This window comes from Elgaria multicarinata, chromosome 1 (assembly GCF_023053635.1).
Source record: "Elgaria multicarinata webbii isolate HBS135686 ecotype San Diego chromosome 1, rElgMul1.1.pri, whole genome shotgun sequence".
Lineage (NCBI taxonomy): Eukaryota > Metazoa > Chordata > Lepidosauria > Squamata > Anguidae > Elgaria > Elgaria multicarinata.
In genome coordinates this window covers 123,842,338-123,862,220 of record NC_086171.1, presented here as the reverse complement: position 1 = coordinate 123,862,220, position 19,883 = coordinate 123,842,338, and the positions used below count along the sequence as shown (strand labels likewise).

General features: G+C 42.2%; 1 pseudogene; it reads left to right on the top strand.

The window, feature by feature from the left end:
• Positions 1-17,099: 17,099 nt before the first annotated feature.
• On the top strand, positions 17,100-17,710 carry LOC134402888 (myeloid leukemia factor 2-like; annotated as a pseudogene).
• The last annotated feature ends 2,173 nt before the right edge of the window (positions 17,711-19,883 follow it).

Below are 19,883 nucleotides of genomic sequence, written 5' to 3'. Positions count from 1 at the left end.
GCCAGTAATGCATATAAAATGGAATAAATCAATAAATAAACAAAGGAGGGGTGGAATTAAAAGCAGCAGTGTTGCTCAATAAACAGCAAGAAGAATTTTTTTAAAAAGGCTATATCTGTCTTTTACCAGCAATAGGGGGACGTGCCCAGGGGAGGGGGAAGCAGCTGCCAGTTCAACTCAAGACAGCCACCAACAGCTCTGAGATTAAGAAGTAAATGCTCACTTCAACTCATAACAGGCATCGCTCCACCACTAAAAAGTAAACATTCACTTCAACTCATGATAGGCATTGCTCCACCGTTTTACTCTCTTTGGAAGGCTCTAATGGCCTTCCAGTGCAGGAGAGAGTGGGGGCACGTCCACAATGAGATGCCCTAGGGGAGCTCATCCCCTTGCACCACATCTTTTCAGTTGTTCCCCAAAGTTAGGGTGGGGAGCAGTGCTGTGTTTCTATCTCTTATTCTTGGCTTAGTATATGATTTCAGGTTGTGTTTGTGCATTTGGTGGGGCTACTGTGTTAAAAAACACGGGGAAAAGCCCGTTCAGATGAAGAAAGAGAAGTTTCCCAGAATCCCAAGTTACCTGTTTTGCCTATGCCCTCCTCTAACTTTGGGATCATCATGACCAGGAGCTGACTCTGCCCCTCAGCCCTTTGAAAAAGGTATTTTTCCCGCCGATTTTTTAAAAACTTCTAGCGCGCGACCCGTACGACGCAGAAAGTTGAGAGTAGTCTCAAAATGACCCCCATCCACGACTCTCTGTGCACAAGAATTTTCAGAACGATAGCTTAACCCCCCCCAGTTATCCCCGATTCTTTCCCTCAATGCAATCCTATGGGCGAAAAGCCGAAAACGCAGTTTGAGCCGCGCGGTTGACCCGATTTTCAAAAAAATATAGCACGCGACCCACACAACGCAGAGAGGTGAGAGTGGTCTCAAAATGACCCCCATCCACGACTCTCTGAGCACAAGAATTTCCAGAACGATAGCTTCAAAAACAACCTAGTTATGCGCGATTATTTGCCGCAATGCAATCCTATGGCGAAATGTTTTCAAGATGGCGACCGGAGCGCTCCGCCTGAACTAGGAGCTCCGAAAAATGGTCGCTTCTCTTCGCCTTGCTTCTAGGGGTCCGCGGTCCGCTCCTACTCCGCCTCTGGGTAAGGCGGAGCAGGCCAATCCGCTACTGCTTCTACGCTCCTAATCGGAGCGGATCACACCCCTATCAAAAACCACTGCAGGAGTGTAGTCAAATCTAATAATCACAATTGACTGTCTTTGCTTAATTTACAACCAACTACCAGCTCAGCTTTATGAGTCAAAATTATCATCACCATCATCATCATCTATAGCTGATAAGAAGCCATCAAGGCAGAGTACAACAACTTAAAACAATATATATATCCATTAAAAACAATAACAGTGTGTCTTCTTCACACCCTTTCTAAAGGCCTAGAGAATGGAGATTAATGATGGAGTGTAATCCATGGTTTGGGGAAAACACATATTGCAGATGGATTTTACTTCAATGGAGATGATCTTGTAAATGTATGATGATAAGCTAGGTGTGATTTGTCCAGTCAGCAAGAGGGCATCTAAACATAGGACCCAACCTTCAAAAAGCTAGTTGTTGTTTTTAATCCACATTCATATTTTAAAATCAATCTCAGACTTTCTCTAAAAGGTCCATCATGAGCACATGAGCACATGTTGTAAACCGCCCAGAGAGCTTCGGCTATGGGGCGGTATAAAAATGTAATAAATAAATAAATAAATAAATAAATAAATAAATATTTACTTAAGACCTCCTTTAAGAAGAATATCGGGTGCTTTTTTTGGTGTGTGTGTGGGTGTTTCACTGCATCCTGATGTATTGCTCACAAGGAGTAAAGAAAGCTTTCACTTTTGTGTAACAATGTCTCTGGCAATGCGATGGTGCCTGTCATCGTTCACCCCAGTGAAAATGATGCCGTTTGCTTGCGATTATAGACTCCTATTGATTTCCAATTTTCACCAGACATGTTCAAGTCCCCTGGGCTCTAGGCGCTTGTAGATTCTTATCAGTCTTGTAGCAAAGAAACAATGTGGTAATATAATTGGCACAGTGTAGCAATAAGGCTCTCCTATCCTACTTTCAATTTAGTCCTTTATTGCAATATCTTGACAGTAGATTTCTTTTTAGTGTTAATGGCCTCATATATGGTTCTCGATGACCAGGCTAAATTTTGCAAAGGCACATATATGAAAGGTCTTTTCAGACAGAGCTATCTTTACCCTAAAAATGAATCTAATGTTAAGAACAGAATATTTTTACAGCATAAAATGGGCATGATCCCCGTGTTTGCGTTTTCTACTGTGGTCAGATCAGCATCATAAATTCCCCTCAATGCACGGCATATCCAAAGGATTGTATGTTTTGATTGAGCCATAGCATAAGGCAGGGGAGTCACAGCTCTCCGGTCTGAGGGCCAAATTCAATTTCAGACAAGCTCCCAGGGGCCACATTCCAAGAAAAGGCAGTGCCAAAGGCAAAAGGCCATCATCCTTTAGCTGAAAGCACTTACTGCCAGTAAGGAAGCTTTGAAAGAGGCATCCCAATCTTTTGGAATGGGGAAAAAGCCAACCAATCACCAGCCGATCAGTGGGCAGATGAAAGGTGGTGAGGCTACAGAAAGGGAGCACAGGGAATCCCAGAAAGCCACAGTGAGAACCCAGGCAGGCTGGATTTGGCCGGTGAGCTTGAGGTTTAACACCACTGGTATAATGGGCTCCATCACATCTATTTCCCCCCCTCTGGTTCACCTCCGAGTTTTTTTTTACTTCCTTTTCATAAGTGTGTCAAAGGCTCCACCACATCATGTGGGACATGTGGTCCCTTTCATGTGGGTTTTTTCTTGTTTGCTCTTCCATTCCACCCTGCCCCTTCTTCTTCTTCCTCCTCCAGTTCATTGACTGTGGTACTCTGATGAGTGTGGGCCCTTTCCCCTCATCGCTCTGGCTTTGTTATCTAGCGATTACTGATTTAAGGTTTCATGTGGGCTCTGTTTCTGCAGGCAATGAGGAGCACTAAATGTTAGAGCCCTAAAAAGTCCATTCAACCGACTAACAAGTCCCAACGATGATGTGCTGGAGGAGGAGAACCATCCTACCCTCCCCTTTCGTCATCAAGACTCCATTAGCACACGCCCCTAACAAAGGAAAAAGCGAGAGGGGAAAATAATCCAGACTTTTCCAGCACCAAAATAAAATGCAACAAGGGGGGGAAAGGGCGAGATAAGTGCAGGACAGGGACAAAGTTATGTAAGTACTGTTGTGCAAATCCACATACCATGGTGAGTGTGCGATAAATCACTGGTATGATGGAGCTCAATGTCACAATACTAAAAGCTCCATCCGACGAGCATTTTATTGCACACTCATTACTGGGCACTCACAGAGTTTGCTCAGGTCCCTCACATGACCTCGTCTGCCTCCCACGCACCTTCCTCCCCTTCTGGCCTTCCTTGCGCAGCAAAAAATACACTTCATTAAGTCCGATGTTTTTTTAAACTCAGAATCGCTGCTCTCTCCTGCTGTGTGCAGGAGAAGCAGCGCCGTTAGAGCAGCGGACTGAATTGACCTCATGCTTGTTGGGTACTTCCTCTTTTGAAAAGAGGAAGTAACTGAGGAATGAAAACACGGGTGGAGAAGCGAAGTTAGGGAGTGTGTTAACCCCCGGTGTGATGGAGCTTTAAGCTGTGACCAAATAAATACACTCAAAACCAATAGGAAATGTGATCTCTGACTAAACTACAATGCACAATAGCAGTGCTGAATTCAAGGAGTTTTCCAGTGTCCGTAGGAAGCACAGAACATTCTAGGTAAGTAATGGAAACGTCACTCCCTGTTCATCATTTTGAGTGTTGATTGACCACATTAGGGATGACAATTCATACCTGGATCTCATCTCAGACTAATCTTATAACTCTGTACAACTCTGCCAGCACAGATATTGTCTCACACCACTATAGTCAGCATCCTCTGGGAAACTGTCCCCCTTGCTAAATTTACCTGTCCCCAGTTACTGGTTCAGAATGTAAGGTGCAGGATTTGTGTCAGTCTTCCACAGTTCCTTTTGGATTTTTTCAAGAGCTCATCCCTCTCTGCTATGCAGATGCTGGTATAGTATCCCAGTTTGGTGATTTGGAAAGCAGCCCAATTTGGCTCAGAGTGATTTGGAAGCTGCCCGCTTTGACTTGGGGTTCAAATCTAAATCTTGATTTGGAAATCCTAATCTATTCACCACCCATTGACTATTAATGGAAATCAACAAATGGCTGTAACTTTTATCAGAGAATTGGATATAATTTATAGTCATCATAGTTGCTTGTGAGGAGATTATGCAAACAGGTGCGGGATGTGTGTGTTCCGCTTGCCACCTTTTAATTATTATTTTTAAAAATCAAAATGCTAATTCATTTTTTAATTCTTGGAAGAATTGGATGAAATTTGCAGAGATAGTTGTTCCTTCTTAGATGATCAAACTTGCCATGTTTGAAATTAATACATACAGGGCGCTTTGTGCAAGAGGAACATTTAAAGTTTGGGGGTTACCAAAAAAGAAGATGTTCTATGCTAGCCATGACTTCTATTATGGTTTTAAACAACAAATAAATGCAATATATCATAGAATCATAGAATAGCAGAGTTGGAAGGGCCATCGAGTCCAACCCCCTGCTCAATGCAGGAATCCACCCTAAAGTGCTTTGTTTTATACCTTGAACTGTACTTGACAGTTTAAATTTTTGTGAATTGCCCAGAGAGCTTCAGCTGTTGGGTGGTATAGAAATGCAATAAATAAATAAATAAATAAATCTTAATTGCATTTTATGTAGTAATGTGTTTTGCTGTTTTATCATTGCACAATTTGTTACTCTGCAATACTACTGGAGCAATAAATATATATTTTGTTGTATCACTTTGTGTTACTTGGCTTGAGAGAAGTTTCAGAGATCAAAACCCATATAAAATTAATTCTTGGTGCTCAGAACACTTAGCTGGATTCATAAATCGATCACAGAGTGGGGTCTGTCCTTTAAAGCTGTTGTATTCTTTCTTGATCTGGCGAATCTCAGAAACACCCATTTAAGTTTGGGAAACAAGCTAGTCAGATGGAGTGAGGAGTAACTTGTCTCAAGAGGAGGGAGATAGGAAGCTACCAGGAAAAGAGGGGAAATTTCTTCCTTTCTCTTCTATTTATGAGAGCCAAGATCCAGCTTTCCATGAGAGGAATTCTGCTCATGTTTACTATAGGAAACATCAGCATAGCTGTAACTAACAGAAGTGCCGCATAAAGCCAGGTGCACCTTTCATTATGTAGTTGACCACGATGAGATCATGTGGCAAAGAATACTTTATAGATAAAGTTTGAGGTGTCTGTGCTTGTGTGCCATTCTGCTTCTTCTGTCTTTTCCTTTTTTAAAGGTACCTGTTGCTAGGGAAAATCATCAGGTGCTCATGTGTTTTTGTGCTATGTAAAAGGGTAAACAGGTGTTTCCGAAGTACATTACCCAAACCATTAATGATTTTATATACCTCTTGCATACCTTGCACTCAGCCATCACTTGTCTGTGCTGAAGAGCCCTAATCTCTTCCATGGAAGCCTTGGTATTCAGAGCAGCTGTTCCCGCACAAAACAAAGCCCTTGTCTCTTCTCATTTGGGTCTATAATACCTCTACCCAACCCCTAAATTTTAAACTGACAACACAGGCCATGAAACTCAGCTGAAGAGTAATTCACGATAAAGATCAAAGCAATTATGTAACGTTCTGGTGAAATCAAAGCCAATATGTTCCTATTTACAGCTAGAGAGTGCGCAGCATTTACTGTTGATTTAGAGACTTTGTAAGAAGATGAGGCATCATAATTATATAATGCCTATTTTACATAACAGAAGCGAAGCTGGTGTCTTTTGCCTCCCTGCTGAACAATACCATTTGGCATTGTGATGAAGTCTCTCTAACAATAGGAACATGATTTGGCATCAACAAATATCCCATTTGTTTAAGAACAGATTACTTGTGGAGGGTGTGTGTGTGTGCGTGTTCCTCTTCACCATCACTACATCCACTGATTCATTTTAGCAACAAATTAGAGGCACACTGTTTTTATTCACCGCAAACATTTTTGGATTTAAGGTGCAACATAATCATATTGTTTTTAACAGTTTATCTGTAGAGATGTGCGGACGCTCCCACACTACTTCTCCTACTACTACTTCTTCTTGCTAATCTTATCAAGTATTAACAGGCTCAAGTCTAGAAGACACAACATATTCATATTCTAAATAAATAAATATTCCAAACAAACAAAACTCTTTTCTTTTGCTTTGAATTATTTCAGGTGTTTTGTCTTGGGGGAAAGCTTCGAATCCTAGGCAAAATCTGAGGAGACTGTGGGAACATGCAGAGTCCCCCACCCTCTCTGTGTCTATTTCTATACACACAGGGAGTGGGGGCTTGCCAGGTAGATCCTTCATGGAATGACATTTGAGAGAGTAGAAGCCGCCACAGAGAAATCCATGATCTTTGACTTACCTGATCCTACTTTAGTAAAAGGGAGATATGGAGCAAAGATGCATCTTTTCAAAGAGAAAACACATGAGGTAGAATTCAACATAAGTCTTACGCCATAGCTAGACCTAAAGTTTATCCCTGGATCGTCCAGGGGTCAAACCTGTTCATCTAGGTGACACACAGGGGATCCAGTGCTCAGGCAGGGGTGAACCCTGGATAATCCCAGGATAAACCTTAGGTCTAGCTGCATAGGCGTGCGCAGCACATTTCATTAGGTGGTTCGACCAGGGATATTTTTTTTAAGGTAAACATTTTTTAAGGTGAACATTTAAGGTAAACATTGATTGAATATACAGTAATAAAGGACTTTTTTCATTCATCAAACAAACAAAATAAACGAAAACTGAAGTAAACTGTATTTTTTTAATTAACAAGTAATCTGTACTTTAAAAATACACATTTTAAAACGGAGACTCTGAATACTACTTTTTGGCTGAAGTGATAAACAGGCACATATAAAGACAGCAACAGGGCCTGCAATCCCAAAGTGTTAACATAAACATAATTAGAAACACAAAACCGGATCATTGACAGAGAAGGGGGGAAGTTGTTAAGAGGGGAAGGTTTCTACAATTGTGGAGCACGTTGTCAGTCACACACAAGGTGAACATAGTTTGCAAGTCTTCAAGGTGCCACAGGACACTTGATGGCTTTTGAACACAAAAGAACAAGGTGTGCCTCTGCTTCTTCACATCTGTTCGCATTACTTTAGCAAGTGCAAACCCCTTCTGTCAAGGAGGACTATGCACTCACCAGAGCCTGGCCTCATGGATCATGCAACTAGCAGGTGCACTCCAGAAAGATGCTGTTAGAACCGAGGAGACCCAGACACACTCAAACAAGCCAAGCCAAGCTACACTATGCACTCACATATTACCTTGCCCTCTAGTCCAAACATCAGTGCTCAAATCCCTTTTGGGCAGCAAAACCTGAGCTAGCTTGGAAGAAGCAACAGGTGAGGAAGGCCTCTGGCACTCTATTGAACATGTCAGCAGCCAGGGTACCTGCTCACCCCTTGCAAGCAGCCTCACTGCCTACAATGGCAAAATGCAGTGTTTGACTGGTGGGCACCTCTCTGCCCTGACAGGCACCAGCTTACAATGGTATTGTTAAGCAATTTTGGATGCTGGATGTAATGGCCTTACAGTCCCTTTTATATCTTAAAATGCATCATTTCACTTCCACATTGCACAGCTGCTACATTTCTGATGCTACAGCAATAATAATATAATAATAATGGCAACCCTGTTCATTTTTTTCATGTTTCCATATATGTGCAGAGTTTCCCATACTAAACTCACTCAAGGTAAATCCTATGCATGTTTAGACAGAAAAAAGCCCTAAAACTCCCAGTAGCCAGCTATGCTAGGGGATTCTGGGAGTTGTGGGACTTTTTCTCGTCTAAATATGCAGAAGATTGTGCCTTTAACTTATCACACCGGCATGACTACAGGAATAAAATGTGATTTTCTCCTAAACATTGCAAACTTGCCAGTGTCCCTCCAAAAAACCCAGAAAGGAATTAAAGCAAGAAGAGAGATGGGATCATGAAAAGAAAATATCTGTCCAGTTTTCAGTATTTTTTTTCCTAAAGAGCTCCAATTAGAAAGTTTCTGTTACAAGAAAAAATTACTGTAGCATCCTAGAAAATTAATTTACACCTGACCACAGCATTCTCTGTTCCTAAGAGATAACCTATAACCTCCTTAGAATTCAACAGCAAGTATTACCATTTATTGTGAACTGCCAGAATTAACTCCTGGTGCGTGGAGGGTAGGGAATGTTTCACAGTAAAAATTTGGAAGCTACAACAGATTAAGACAGTTACTCCTCTGGAAAGGTTCACGCACCCTACAGGAAAGTTCCTAGTTTACAATGAAACATAAAAACACTGAAACTGAAAATCAATCAAGCACATGACAGCAACAAATGTACTATTGCAACCTTCCACTAACTGTGGCCTTCAAAATCTGTTGGACTACAACTCCCATCATGGGAGTTGGAATCCAACAAATCCAACTAGGTTGGGGAAAGACTGTATCATGGATTATGTCATAATATAAAATGTTTCATTCATGAGTTCTACCTTCTGACAGCCTAGAAAGACTATTTTTATTATTATTTATTACATTTATATACCACTTTCTTTCTTCTGAGGAACCCAAGGTGGCATGCATAATACTCCTCTCCACTTTATCCTCACAACAACAACCCTGTGAGGTAGGTTGGGCTGAGAGTCTGTGACTGGCCCAAAGTCACCCAGTGAGTTTCCTTGGCTGAGTGGGGACTAGAACCTGGATCTCCTGACTCCCAGTCCAACACTTCAGCCACTACACCACACTGACTATTAACTTACATGCATTTTAAACAAAAATGAAATGAAATGAAACTGCAAATGCAACAGATTTTTTTAACGAACCAACATCAATGGATAGATGAAACAAAGCAAAAGGATTCCTTACAACGTTTGTTAACTCTTCGTTCCTCTTAGTTAAATTTAAAAAGGACTCCTATTGAACTGAAACTTTAAAATAAAATGTTCACATCCCTGCCCTTCATTGATCATTCTTTATTTCTTCTAAATGATGCAACACAAAATATCAAGTTATAAAAATGGAAAGTATATTGGAATTCATTAACAAATTGAGAGAAGCTAAATCATGAACAGGTTTCAGAGGATTATTAATTTTAAAAAATCATTAATATTACATGTTTACTACAGGATAGTAAAAAAATGTAAAATAAAGGCAGATGGTTTATCCTTGCTTCTCCTGGTCAAGTTATTGGCATTTGTGGAGAGAAGGAAAGAAGGGCGGAAACACAAATACTACCTGTTCCAAGGCAAAGGGAGAAGGAGGGGATTTTTTCCTCTGATTCTCCTCTGATTCAGGAATTAACATTCAAGTTGGGGCAGGGGCTCCAGAAACAAGCCCTTCCAACCAGCCCATCTCATGTGCTGATCCAGGCCTTTGCACGGCCGGTGCCATTTTGCTGCCCAAGGAGAAGCCTCTAGGAGCCCAGGGAGAGCCTGGAGAGGCCTGTCTAGGCACTGCTGCTCAGTGATTCAGGCTCCTCCTGGGTCATTGCCATAGCGACGACCCAGAAGAAGTGCTGACAAGCCCTGGAAGTGCCTAGAGAGGCCCTCATTTCTGGGCTTCCTGAAATGGCCTTTGCAGCCTCTGCTATGGCGTAGGCAGGGCAAACATGGCGATGGCGGCGGATTAGGAGGTTCAGCTGAACCCCCTGAACCCCCTGTCTGCACGCCAATGTCTAGCTGTGGCCTTAGTTAGAATAGACCTATTCAAATGAGTGGGACTTAAGTTAGACTAACTTAAGTTCCATTCAGTTCAATGGGTTTATTCCAAGCAGGACTTATATTGGAAGTTACCTATGATTTGGATCTAACACTCATGCGGACAGGACTGCCCTTAAAGCTCCATCACATCTAGTCAAATCCGCAGCTCCCGTCGCTTCTTCTGTCACCACGCCCCCGTCGCTTCCTGAAAACAGGAAGTAAGTAGCCCCATTCAGTCTGGTAGGAGAGAGCAGCAACCGGACTTAATGACAGGGGTTTTTTTTGTGGCGCAATAATGGCCAGAAGGGGCAGAAGATGGGCGAGAGGCAGACGGCATCATGTGAGTAATTCGCGAGTGCCCAGTAACGAGCGTGCAGTAAAATGCTCGTTGGATGGAGCTTTGAGTAGATCCATGCTGCCTGCTAGGCCTCAGGTGACACCGATCAAAAGAAACATGCCTCTTTAGTATGAGTTGCTGGGGAGAGGCAATTGCCCTCATGTCCTGCTTGTGGTTTCCTGGAAGCATCTGGTTGGCCACTGTTGGGTACAGAAGGCTGGAATAGATAGACCTTTGCTCTGATCCAGCAGGGCTCTCCTTATTTTATGGGGGGGGGGGGTTTGAGCCAGTTTGTGCAAAATGGCTCATCACATAAAGCACATGCCTTGCAAAGGCAGCTCTAAACTGACTGAATAATCTTACTGAAAGGATGAAAGGTTTGATTCACTATTACAGATGCTTCAGCATATTAGGATAATGAAGATAAACCAAAGAGGGTGTGGGGGGATCTCTGTGTAATGATCTGAAATGAGAAATGGTGAAGAGAATCATTTTTATCCTCTCAAAACAGTTTTTACTTTTGAAAGACGAGAGTGCCAACATGGTCTGATTGAAACCCCAGGAATACCTGCTGTAGAGGAAATAGACTAGATCGCAAGCCAAAATGTGTGACAACATACAGCCACATTTAGAATATTTAAAAATTTGAATTTTCCAATGAACTAAAAACCAATGAAAATGCATGCAAGAAATGGAGTTATGCCAATTGAATTCAACAGCAAGTGCATGAGAATTTAGGAAAAGAGACGTTCCATTAGAAGAATGGAGCTCAACAAAATGAGAGCCAAGAAATATTGTTGCAGTTAAGTTTGATTGAAGATGGGGTATTTTGATACAGAATTTTGGGGCAGAAGAAAAGCAACTAAAGTTAATAAGGGGCAGGAGCAACTCGCCTAGGAGGAAATGTTTCAATATTTGGGGCTCTTCAGCTTAGAAAAAAGGGTGAGAATGAGGAGGCATGATAGAAGTATAAAATTATGTGCTGTGTAGAGAAAGTGGATAGGGAGATATTTTCTCCCTTCTTTTGCATGGAAAGCATCTGCTGTTACCACTGAGCTATGCATTTGACTGATGAGGGGCAAGTCTCCACTGCCATTATCTATTTATTTATCTATGGCCAACCTCCAAGTTACAGTTATCCATGTACACTGAGTGCAGAAATGCTAGATCCTGGGATATTCTGGATACAAATAATGTCCTCTACTATGAAGCTGCAGTCCCTCGCTAAAAGAGAAATTGACAACATATGGGGCATAGTTAGATGGGGTGATATCCCGGGGATCATCCTGGGATCATCCCTGTGCATCCACATGATGCACAGGGGATCCCGGGAACCTGGAGGGATGACCCCTCAGTTTCCCTAGGATATCACCCTACCCTTTTTTCACGGTTTTTCCAATGTCCCGGGATTATCCCGAGACTGTGGAAAGTGTGGCCCACCATTGCGGTTTGTCCCAGCTCCTCACAAGTAACTGTGAGGAGCCGGGAGCCGGGCATGGGGCACAGAGCTCCTCAGGAGCTGTGGGCCCATTTGGGGTGGGGTGGGGTGAGCGGGGAAATTAATTTTCTTTTTTTAAAAAATCATGTTTTGCACACGAGCGCTCATGAGCTCCATCTCCTTTAAAAGAAAAAACAAAATGGCGGCCATGATGTTGCGCACCATGTGTAAATGAGGGCGGTGATCTCACGATCATAAAATTGCGAGATAGTCACCCCTTTACCCCTCGTCTAGCCATGGACATGGTTTGCTATACAAACTTCAGCACAGTTGTGTCTTCATTTGGGACTCACCAAGCATCTGAATCAGAAATTGAGATATGGTGCTGCTTTCCCCCAACTTAGCTTGACCTCAGTCCTGGAATCAGAATGGGGGAAGAGATAGAGGAAACATCTGTGTGTATCTGTTGGTGTTTCTCCAGAAAAAGTGGTGGGCAAGGGAAGGATTAAGCCACCCTCCTCCCACCAGAGCTGGCATCAAGTGTAGGCATGGCTGGGCACCTGCAAAGGGGCCACACCCCCAGCAAAGATCCACTGACAAGAGCTTCCAAGAGTTGCTTCCTAATTTCAACCTGCTGGTTCACCTGTCTCTGACTGTGGCCCAGATGATAGTAGTGGCAAGAAGGAGGAGCAGACGATGCCACTGCCCACCTTGCTCCCTCTCTGCCTATCAAGCAAGCAAGTGGCAATAATGATGAGAATGAGGTTGAGGAGCAGGAGCAGTTTGTGACAATGGTAGACCCATTGAGGGAGGGGCCCACTGAGGGTGCCTTGTCCAAGAGCTTTCAAAACCTGGAGCTGGCACTGCCTTCCACTCATCCCACCCCCACCTCCCCTACCCAGCTTCTTCCCTGCAAATGCCAGAGAATATCTAGAATCATAGAATAGTAGAGTTGGAAGGGGGCTATAAGGCTGTCGAGTCCAACCCCCTGCTCAATGCAGGAATCCACCCTAAAGCATCCCTGACTGATGGTTGTCCAGCTGCCTCTTGAAGGCCTCTAGTGTGGGAGAGCCCACGACCTCCCTAGGTAATTGGTTCCATTGTTGTACTGCTCTAACAGTCAGGAGGTTTTTCCTGATGTCGAGCCGGAATCTGACTTCCTGTAACTATTTATTTATTTATTTATTTATTTATTTATTTATTTATTTATATAGCACCATTAATGTACATGGTGCTGTACAGAGTAAAACAGTAAATAGCAAGGCCCTGCCGCATAGGCTTACTGATGAAAGCTGATTTACCCATTGAGGGCTTGATTGTTTCATCAGACATAGGTTCAGGCATGAGACATTGCCCTTACAATATTAAGGCTAACATAGCATGTTGAGTTTTCAATAGTTTTGGGTCTTCATGTATATCCCATGGCCTCATTGTGCAATAGGACGAGGGTGGATCTCATTATCAATTTTAGCCTTTGTGGCAGAAATGCTACTTTGTCTTGGTCATATTGTTCATCATTAGGGACCGAAAGCCATGGATGAAGGGGTTGGCACCTTGCCCTAATTAAACGTCTGGAGGGAAGTACAACATATTGAGCTGATGGAGCATGGCTGACATAGCCTCTTGGCAACTTTGCACTTTGAAATGACATATCTCATTTAGTCAATCACTTTCTAAGGACATAATCCATCAGTTAATTTGTTAAAGCTGAAGCCTGGGGTGCTCTCTCATGTTACCTTAATCTCTGTTTGTATGCGTTGGCATGCTAAATTTGTAACCAGAGAGGACTTTCATCATGCGCTATTTTCCTATGTGGCACATGTTGGGAAGGACGCCCAAACCAAGGCAGCTTCTGGTGAGTCAATGTTAGCAGACAGCCAACATTAATCTAAATTAGTCCTAAGTGGTCTTAATATATGGAATATTGACACTTAGCATGGCACACACTCAGCCTTGGCTAGGAAGCCAAGAAAGCAGCATGTACAGTTCCAAACAGCAACACGTTTTCCAAGAATTGGCTTTGTAGTAATAAAGATTGCACATAAAATGCACCTGCACACAAAAGCAAATTCCATTTTTCCTGCAGAATATAAAAGAACATAATAGGAACCTATAAAAATAGACTGTAGCATCAATGCTTAATAGTGTGTATCCAAATGCAGTGAAAAATTGGTATCATCAAGCGTTACTTGAGATTCCATACATGGCTATATATATATATATATATATATATATATATATATATATATATGATTTTTAAAAAAATATTCTGAACTATAAATAAAAATTCACTGCCCTTTAAGAGGGACCTGAAAAAAATTGTTTAAAGAAATCCCTAAATTCTCAAGATTGATGGTTTAATGCATGCCACTCTGATATATCATAATAAATACAATGAGTAAAAGTAATCATTAGTTCAAAAACCAACAACACATACGTTACTTTCCCAGGTAATATTATATTGTCCACAGAAGGGAAAAGGCTTGAATCACAACTTGAACATTTTCTTTCCAATATATAATCAAAATGCTCAATTTTTCTGTGAACCGATCCTCCATTAGCCTCCCTTCTCTAGCTGTGTTTATGTTAGTTAGTTTAGTCACAAAGGCCATATACCAGACCTTAAGTTAGCAAATGTATACAGATGCAAATTGTTACGAGCTGCAAAAGTGTTGAACCTCCTTTTTTAACCTTATGTGAACCGCCCGGAGAGCTTCGGTTATGGGGCGGTATACAAATGCAATAAATAATAATAATAACAACCAGTTTTTATACCAGTTTTAAAATCTCTTCACTGGCTGCCGATTAGTTTCCGGGCGAAGTACAAACTGTTGGTTATCACCTTTAAAGCCCTACACGGTTTGGGTCCAGGTTACCTGCGGGATCCTGCCTTCTCCCGTACAATCCACCCCAGACACTCAGGTCCTCTGGGAAGAATCTACTTCAGTCTGCCAAAACTAGGCTGACAGGTATTACCCAGAGGACCTTTTCCACTGCTGCTCCCAGACTGTGGAATGGCCTGCCGGAGGACATTCATCAACTTAACAGTCTTTTAGCATTTAAGAAAGCTGTAAAGACTGATCTCTTCTGGCAGGCCTATCCAATGGAATTTTAGGATGCTTTTAGTATGTTTTTAGTATGTTTTTTAGGAAATTTTAACAATGTGTATTTTGTTTTTATTAATATTTTATGTATTTTATACTTGTTGTTCCCCGCCTCAATCAGGATGGAGAGGCGGGTTAGAATTTTTATTATTATTATTATTATTATTATTATTATTATTATTATTATTATTATTATCCTCTTTGTAAAGCTTTTTAAAAAGCTATTGTCTACTTTTAGTATGTTTTATCCAATTCTATACACAGCCTTAAGGGCTTTTCATTAAAAAAAAAATGGCTGACTAATTCAAACTAAATACATTTCCTCTCATGGAACATTTTAGGTCATTGGTTTCCAAACTACCTTCAGGAAAACCTTTCCACATTGCTTTGTTTATCATGATACCCCACGGTCTTCCCCTCCCCCCTGCCAGCCCCCACTACCCCCTCAGTATTGCTGTTGCTGCAAACCAGACCTCCCTCCCTCCCTTAAAAAACAAAAACCTGATGTTGGTGATTCTTCTTCTTCATGGATAACAGAGAAGACACACAGATCACCTTGATCACAGTTTTGCCCACTGTAGTAGTATTGTATTTCTATTTAAATTATAGAAGCTATTTCTAAATTTGCATCTCTCTATATAAACTAGCACATGTCAATTTAATTCAAATTGTGTCCTCTTGTTTGGTGACACATTTCCTGTTTTTTTGACATTGCCTACTTAGCCAACCTACCTGGAACAGAATTGGAAAACTTTTTTTCTTTGAGGCCATAGGGTGAAAGGTTTATGCACATGGCAACATGAACATATAATGCAAGCTCTTCAGAATCTGAACTAAAGTTCTATTTATTGGGTAGTTGCTGCTACTGTACAATAAGCGAGAAGGTGTATCCACAGAACGCAGCTTCAATCCATTAAAAGCAATGGGGTATTTTTTCCCCCCGTGATGGCATGCGAATTGCATCCACCGTCTGTATTGCAGAACATTTCAGTTAGTAATAACTGTGCCTCTACAAATATAAATTAAATGAAGTTGTAAGCCTGTAGTTGAGAAAATTAGAAATGTTTCAGCACCTTGGAGCAAAAATTACTGCTTCTGCCACTTCCTATTGGGCTAACGGTACAACAGCTCCCGGATAGTCTCAAAATTAAATATATCTAGGTGTGTGAACTGTTCAAGTACCAGAGTTCCAGCCGTTGGCATTTCATGATGCTTAGGTAATAAGCAAACAACCTTATTTCTATCTGGGGGCAAAACAACAGAGGAGGAGGAGGAAGAGGAGGAGGAGGGAGGAGGAAGAGGAGGAGGAGGAGCAGGAGCAGGGAGAGGGGGGAAACTGTAGTGGACACAAAAGAGAAAACTCAAACATTGCCACTCATTAATCTTGCTGATAAATTGGTTCTTTATAAAAGGAGGCCCAGCAGTCTGGAGAACTGAAAGAAATACTATGGAAACAAAAGTGTAGTTCAACACTAGTTCACTTAGCTTTACATGGAGTGGCTATGGTAAGAATGTTAGGATAAAAATATGCCACTTAGATCTTCAGAAAGAGCGAGCGAGCACATTAGAATTATGGATGGCATTTATGTTCTCTTCATTACAAACCTATCTTTGGCACAAGGGGTCATTCCAAGATATTGCCAAAAATGGAATTATAATTCACTGTTGAGCAGCAAGTTTACAGTATACTAACCCATACACAGCATTTATTTGGCAAAACCTCCTGTCGTCTTTTGCCTTTCATGGCAAGTGGCTTGTATCAGTACTGACATCTTCCAGATGTTAGTAGCTTTGATTCTGTCCCCCCTCCCGTCCCCCCTCCCTCTTCTTTCTCATGCTGCAAATGAGTTGGCATGGAAACAACTCTTTTCTGGCAACATGACATACAATTCAAGCAAAATGCATTTAGCACAGATGAATAGTTCAAGAATATGCCTCGAACACAAAAGTCATTTTGAAAGCCCTGCTTTGCATTTGTTGGTGTTCATGACAACCTTGCAAACAAAAGTCTAAAATTCAAATATTTTCAAGGGCAGATGTTTGGATCCTTTTAAAGTTGTGTACCTTGCGTGATCCTTGAATTTATTTATTTAATCAATAATGAGAGGCGAAACCATATAATACAAAACCCAAATTGGTGAAGCTCACAGCAGCAGCCCTCCTGGAGACACCTCTGAGAAAGGAGAATGTTGATTTTATTAATTCTCTCACATATGGGTCCTAAAATTCACAACCAAATAAGTGTGTGCTTGAATTTGCACAGGTTGAGACAACAGCAACAAAGGGATCTTTCCCTGCATTTGAGGAAATGATGTTCTGGTCCACGAGAGATGGCAAGCCAGAAGATTCAGTGTTTCTGATGGGCCCACCAGCATGTGACTGGGTTCTCACAGGTGATTTTGTTTACAATCTCTTTCTCAGCATCAGCAATGGAACTCTCTCTGAAATGTAACAGATGAGCTGAAGAATGCAGAAAGTATTTTCATGTGCTAGGAATGGCAGGTGGTTTTATAGACATGCTTGGAATGATGAACAACATGATTTGGAACATGGAGCACATCACCCGTGGTACCAACTACCAGATGTTGACCTCCTCAACTGTCATATCCACTCAAGTATCAGTTTTCAGATTTTTCAATATACTGAAATATAGGGGATGGCGCCAAAGTCTCTCAGAAGACTTCAGAGACATAGTCTGAACCTGGTGAGATCTGGGAGACAAAGTGGTTGGTGTAAGACTCTGACTGTGACCTGGAGCAGATGTTTGTTGGGCCCTACATCTGGGAATGTGTACACATTGTGCATCACTCTTGTGAACATTGCACAGGTGACCAAGAGGAGAAGAAAGAAGGCATCAAACTAGATGAGAGTGATGCCTTCAATGATGAATGGAGGAGAGAGACTTCCCGCTTTCAGACATAGAGTGGGCTGGATTACCACCATCATAGGGACCCAAGGAGTCTCCAACCATGCCGGTAACTCAAGAGCAGACATAAGGGGAGGTGCAATGCAGACACCCCCAAATGGACCTTCATGCTTTTATACAATGACACTCTGACAGTGAAGCCCCTCAAAGACCTTCCTCAATTTAAATACTCCTAGTCTCATGGTCCTCTTAAGATTTAAATGAAGTGACTTACTCTCTCTGCACAATTGTGCTGTTTGCATAGAGCAGGTGGCCAAGAGAAATGCAAGGGACCTTGTCCATGAACAACACATCCATTTTACTTCATTCTTTCCCCTCTGATTCATCCCTGTCCATCTCCTTTGTATTTCCTACTTAAAGTTTATCTAGTTCTGGAGTTTGTATTTAATCTATCCACCCATCTCAAGTGGGAACCATGTAAGAAAATATGTTGACTGCTATGAGCTACAAGCACTTGGAGAATAACTTTAAGGGCAAAATCTTTTTCATGTTTTGACAGAAAAAAATCCCACAACTCCCAACATTCCCCTGTCAGCATGTAGAATGCACCCTTACTTGCCTTTGGTCTTGGCCAGGGAACTTGCCTGCCCTTGAAATGCGGTATGTATGAAAGAGTGTAAGAGACTGAGGCCTTAGCTAGACCTACCTTATAGTCCACGACAGAGGAGGGAAGATCTTGTGTTGTGATTAACATGAGATCCCTCCTCCGTTTACACATGAGGCATGACGACCTCAGGAAGAGAGGCATCGCGCCTGCCATTTTTTATTTTTAAAGAGGAAGGAGCGCACAAACGGTTGTGTGCTAAAGGTGAGGGTTTTTAAAATTTTAATTACTTTTCCCGCTCCCCCCCTAACCCTGATGGGCGCAATGCTCCTGAGGAGCGCTGCGCCCTGGGCCCGGCTTCGGGCTCTGCACGAGTAATTGCGCAGAACTGGGTCAAACTGTGGCAACGGGCCACACGTTCCGCTGTCTCGGGCTTAGCCCGGGACCACGGAAAAAGTGTGCCCAAAGGGGAGGGCTCTATTCTGGGGCAAGGGAGGGATCATCCCTCCATGATCCCGGGATCCCCTGTGCGTCATGTGGATGCACAGGGACAATTCCAGGGTTCACCCCGTGATAAAGCCCGGTCTAGCTAAGGCCTGGGTGAGGTATTGACAAACCACAGGCTCTGCCTCTTTGCCCAAATACAATCACAGCTCTCCATTTTATACAGTTTTATTTTCTCAAACTTGATTTTGTCAGATAGAAATGGAACCTGAAAAGCAAATAGATGATGATGATGATGATATTAAAGATTACACCATTTCAAGCTGAAACCCCAATCGCTGGCCTTCAATTGAAAGTAGTTTCAGCTGAAATCAATGAATCTCCCTACAATCAATGTATCCTCTGGAATCAATAGGTCCTGCTTCCAAACCAATGAGGCAGAGCCGTTTACCACATAACAATGCAAGCAGAGCAGATAGTTCCAGATGACTCAAATGACTCAACCACTAGCTAAAAGCAAAGGCAAAAGAGAACAAAGAGACTCAAGCAAAACAGTTCCAGCCCGGATCACAAGCCAGTCTGAAACTTGCTTCTATTTCCTGTGGATATTTTGGCTGCCACTGCAAGCCCCTGCTCCCCACATCACCCAAAGCTGGTTTGAAACTTCCACAGTTCCAAATTCCATCCTATCAATGCTTTAGCTTGCTTTCTACTGGAGTATGGTCAATGCTATGAGGCACATATTTAGAAAATGAATACAACAAAAAAGGCATGGGCTACAAACAAAAGCTTGTGCTCTTTGATGAGAGATGTACACTGGATCCAAGGCAAATTGGATCCCCCAGGACTGTTTCTGGTGCTTCTTGAGGTGTAGCAAGCTTTCCTCCAAAATGAACAGAACTAAACATGGACCCAAACAAGGCTTCAGAGATGCAGATGTTCTGTGTCCTCTTCAAACAGTGTCTATTGGTTTCATTTCTTTAAATGAAAGGTGTTGGATCTCTTTCGGACTCAGAGCCAAATCCCATTTTGGAGAAGCTCTTGGAGAGGCATCTCACAACTGGGGTGCTATCACTAAGAAGGCCCTCTCTTGTGTAGCGTCTTGGTGGTGGCACCCAGAGAGGAGGCTCACCTAATGAACTCAAGGTCCAGTAGATAGATATGGGAAGAGGCAAACCACT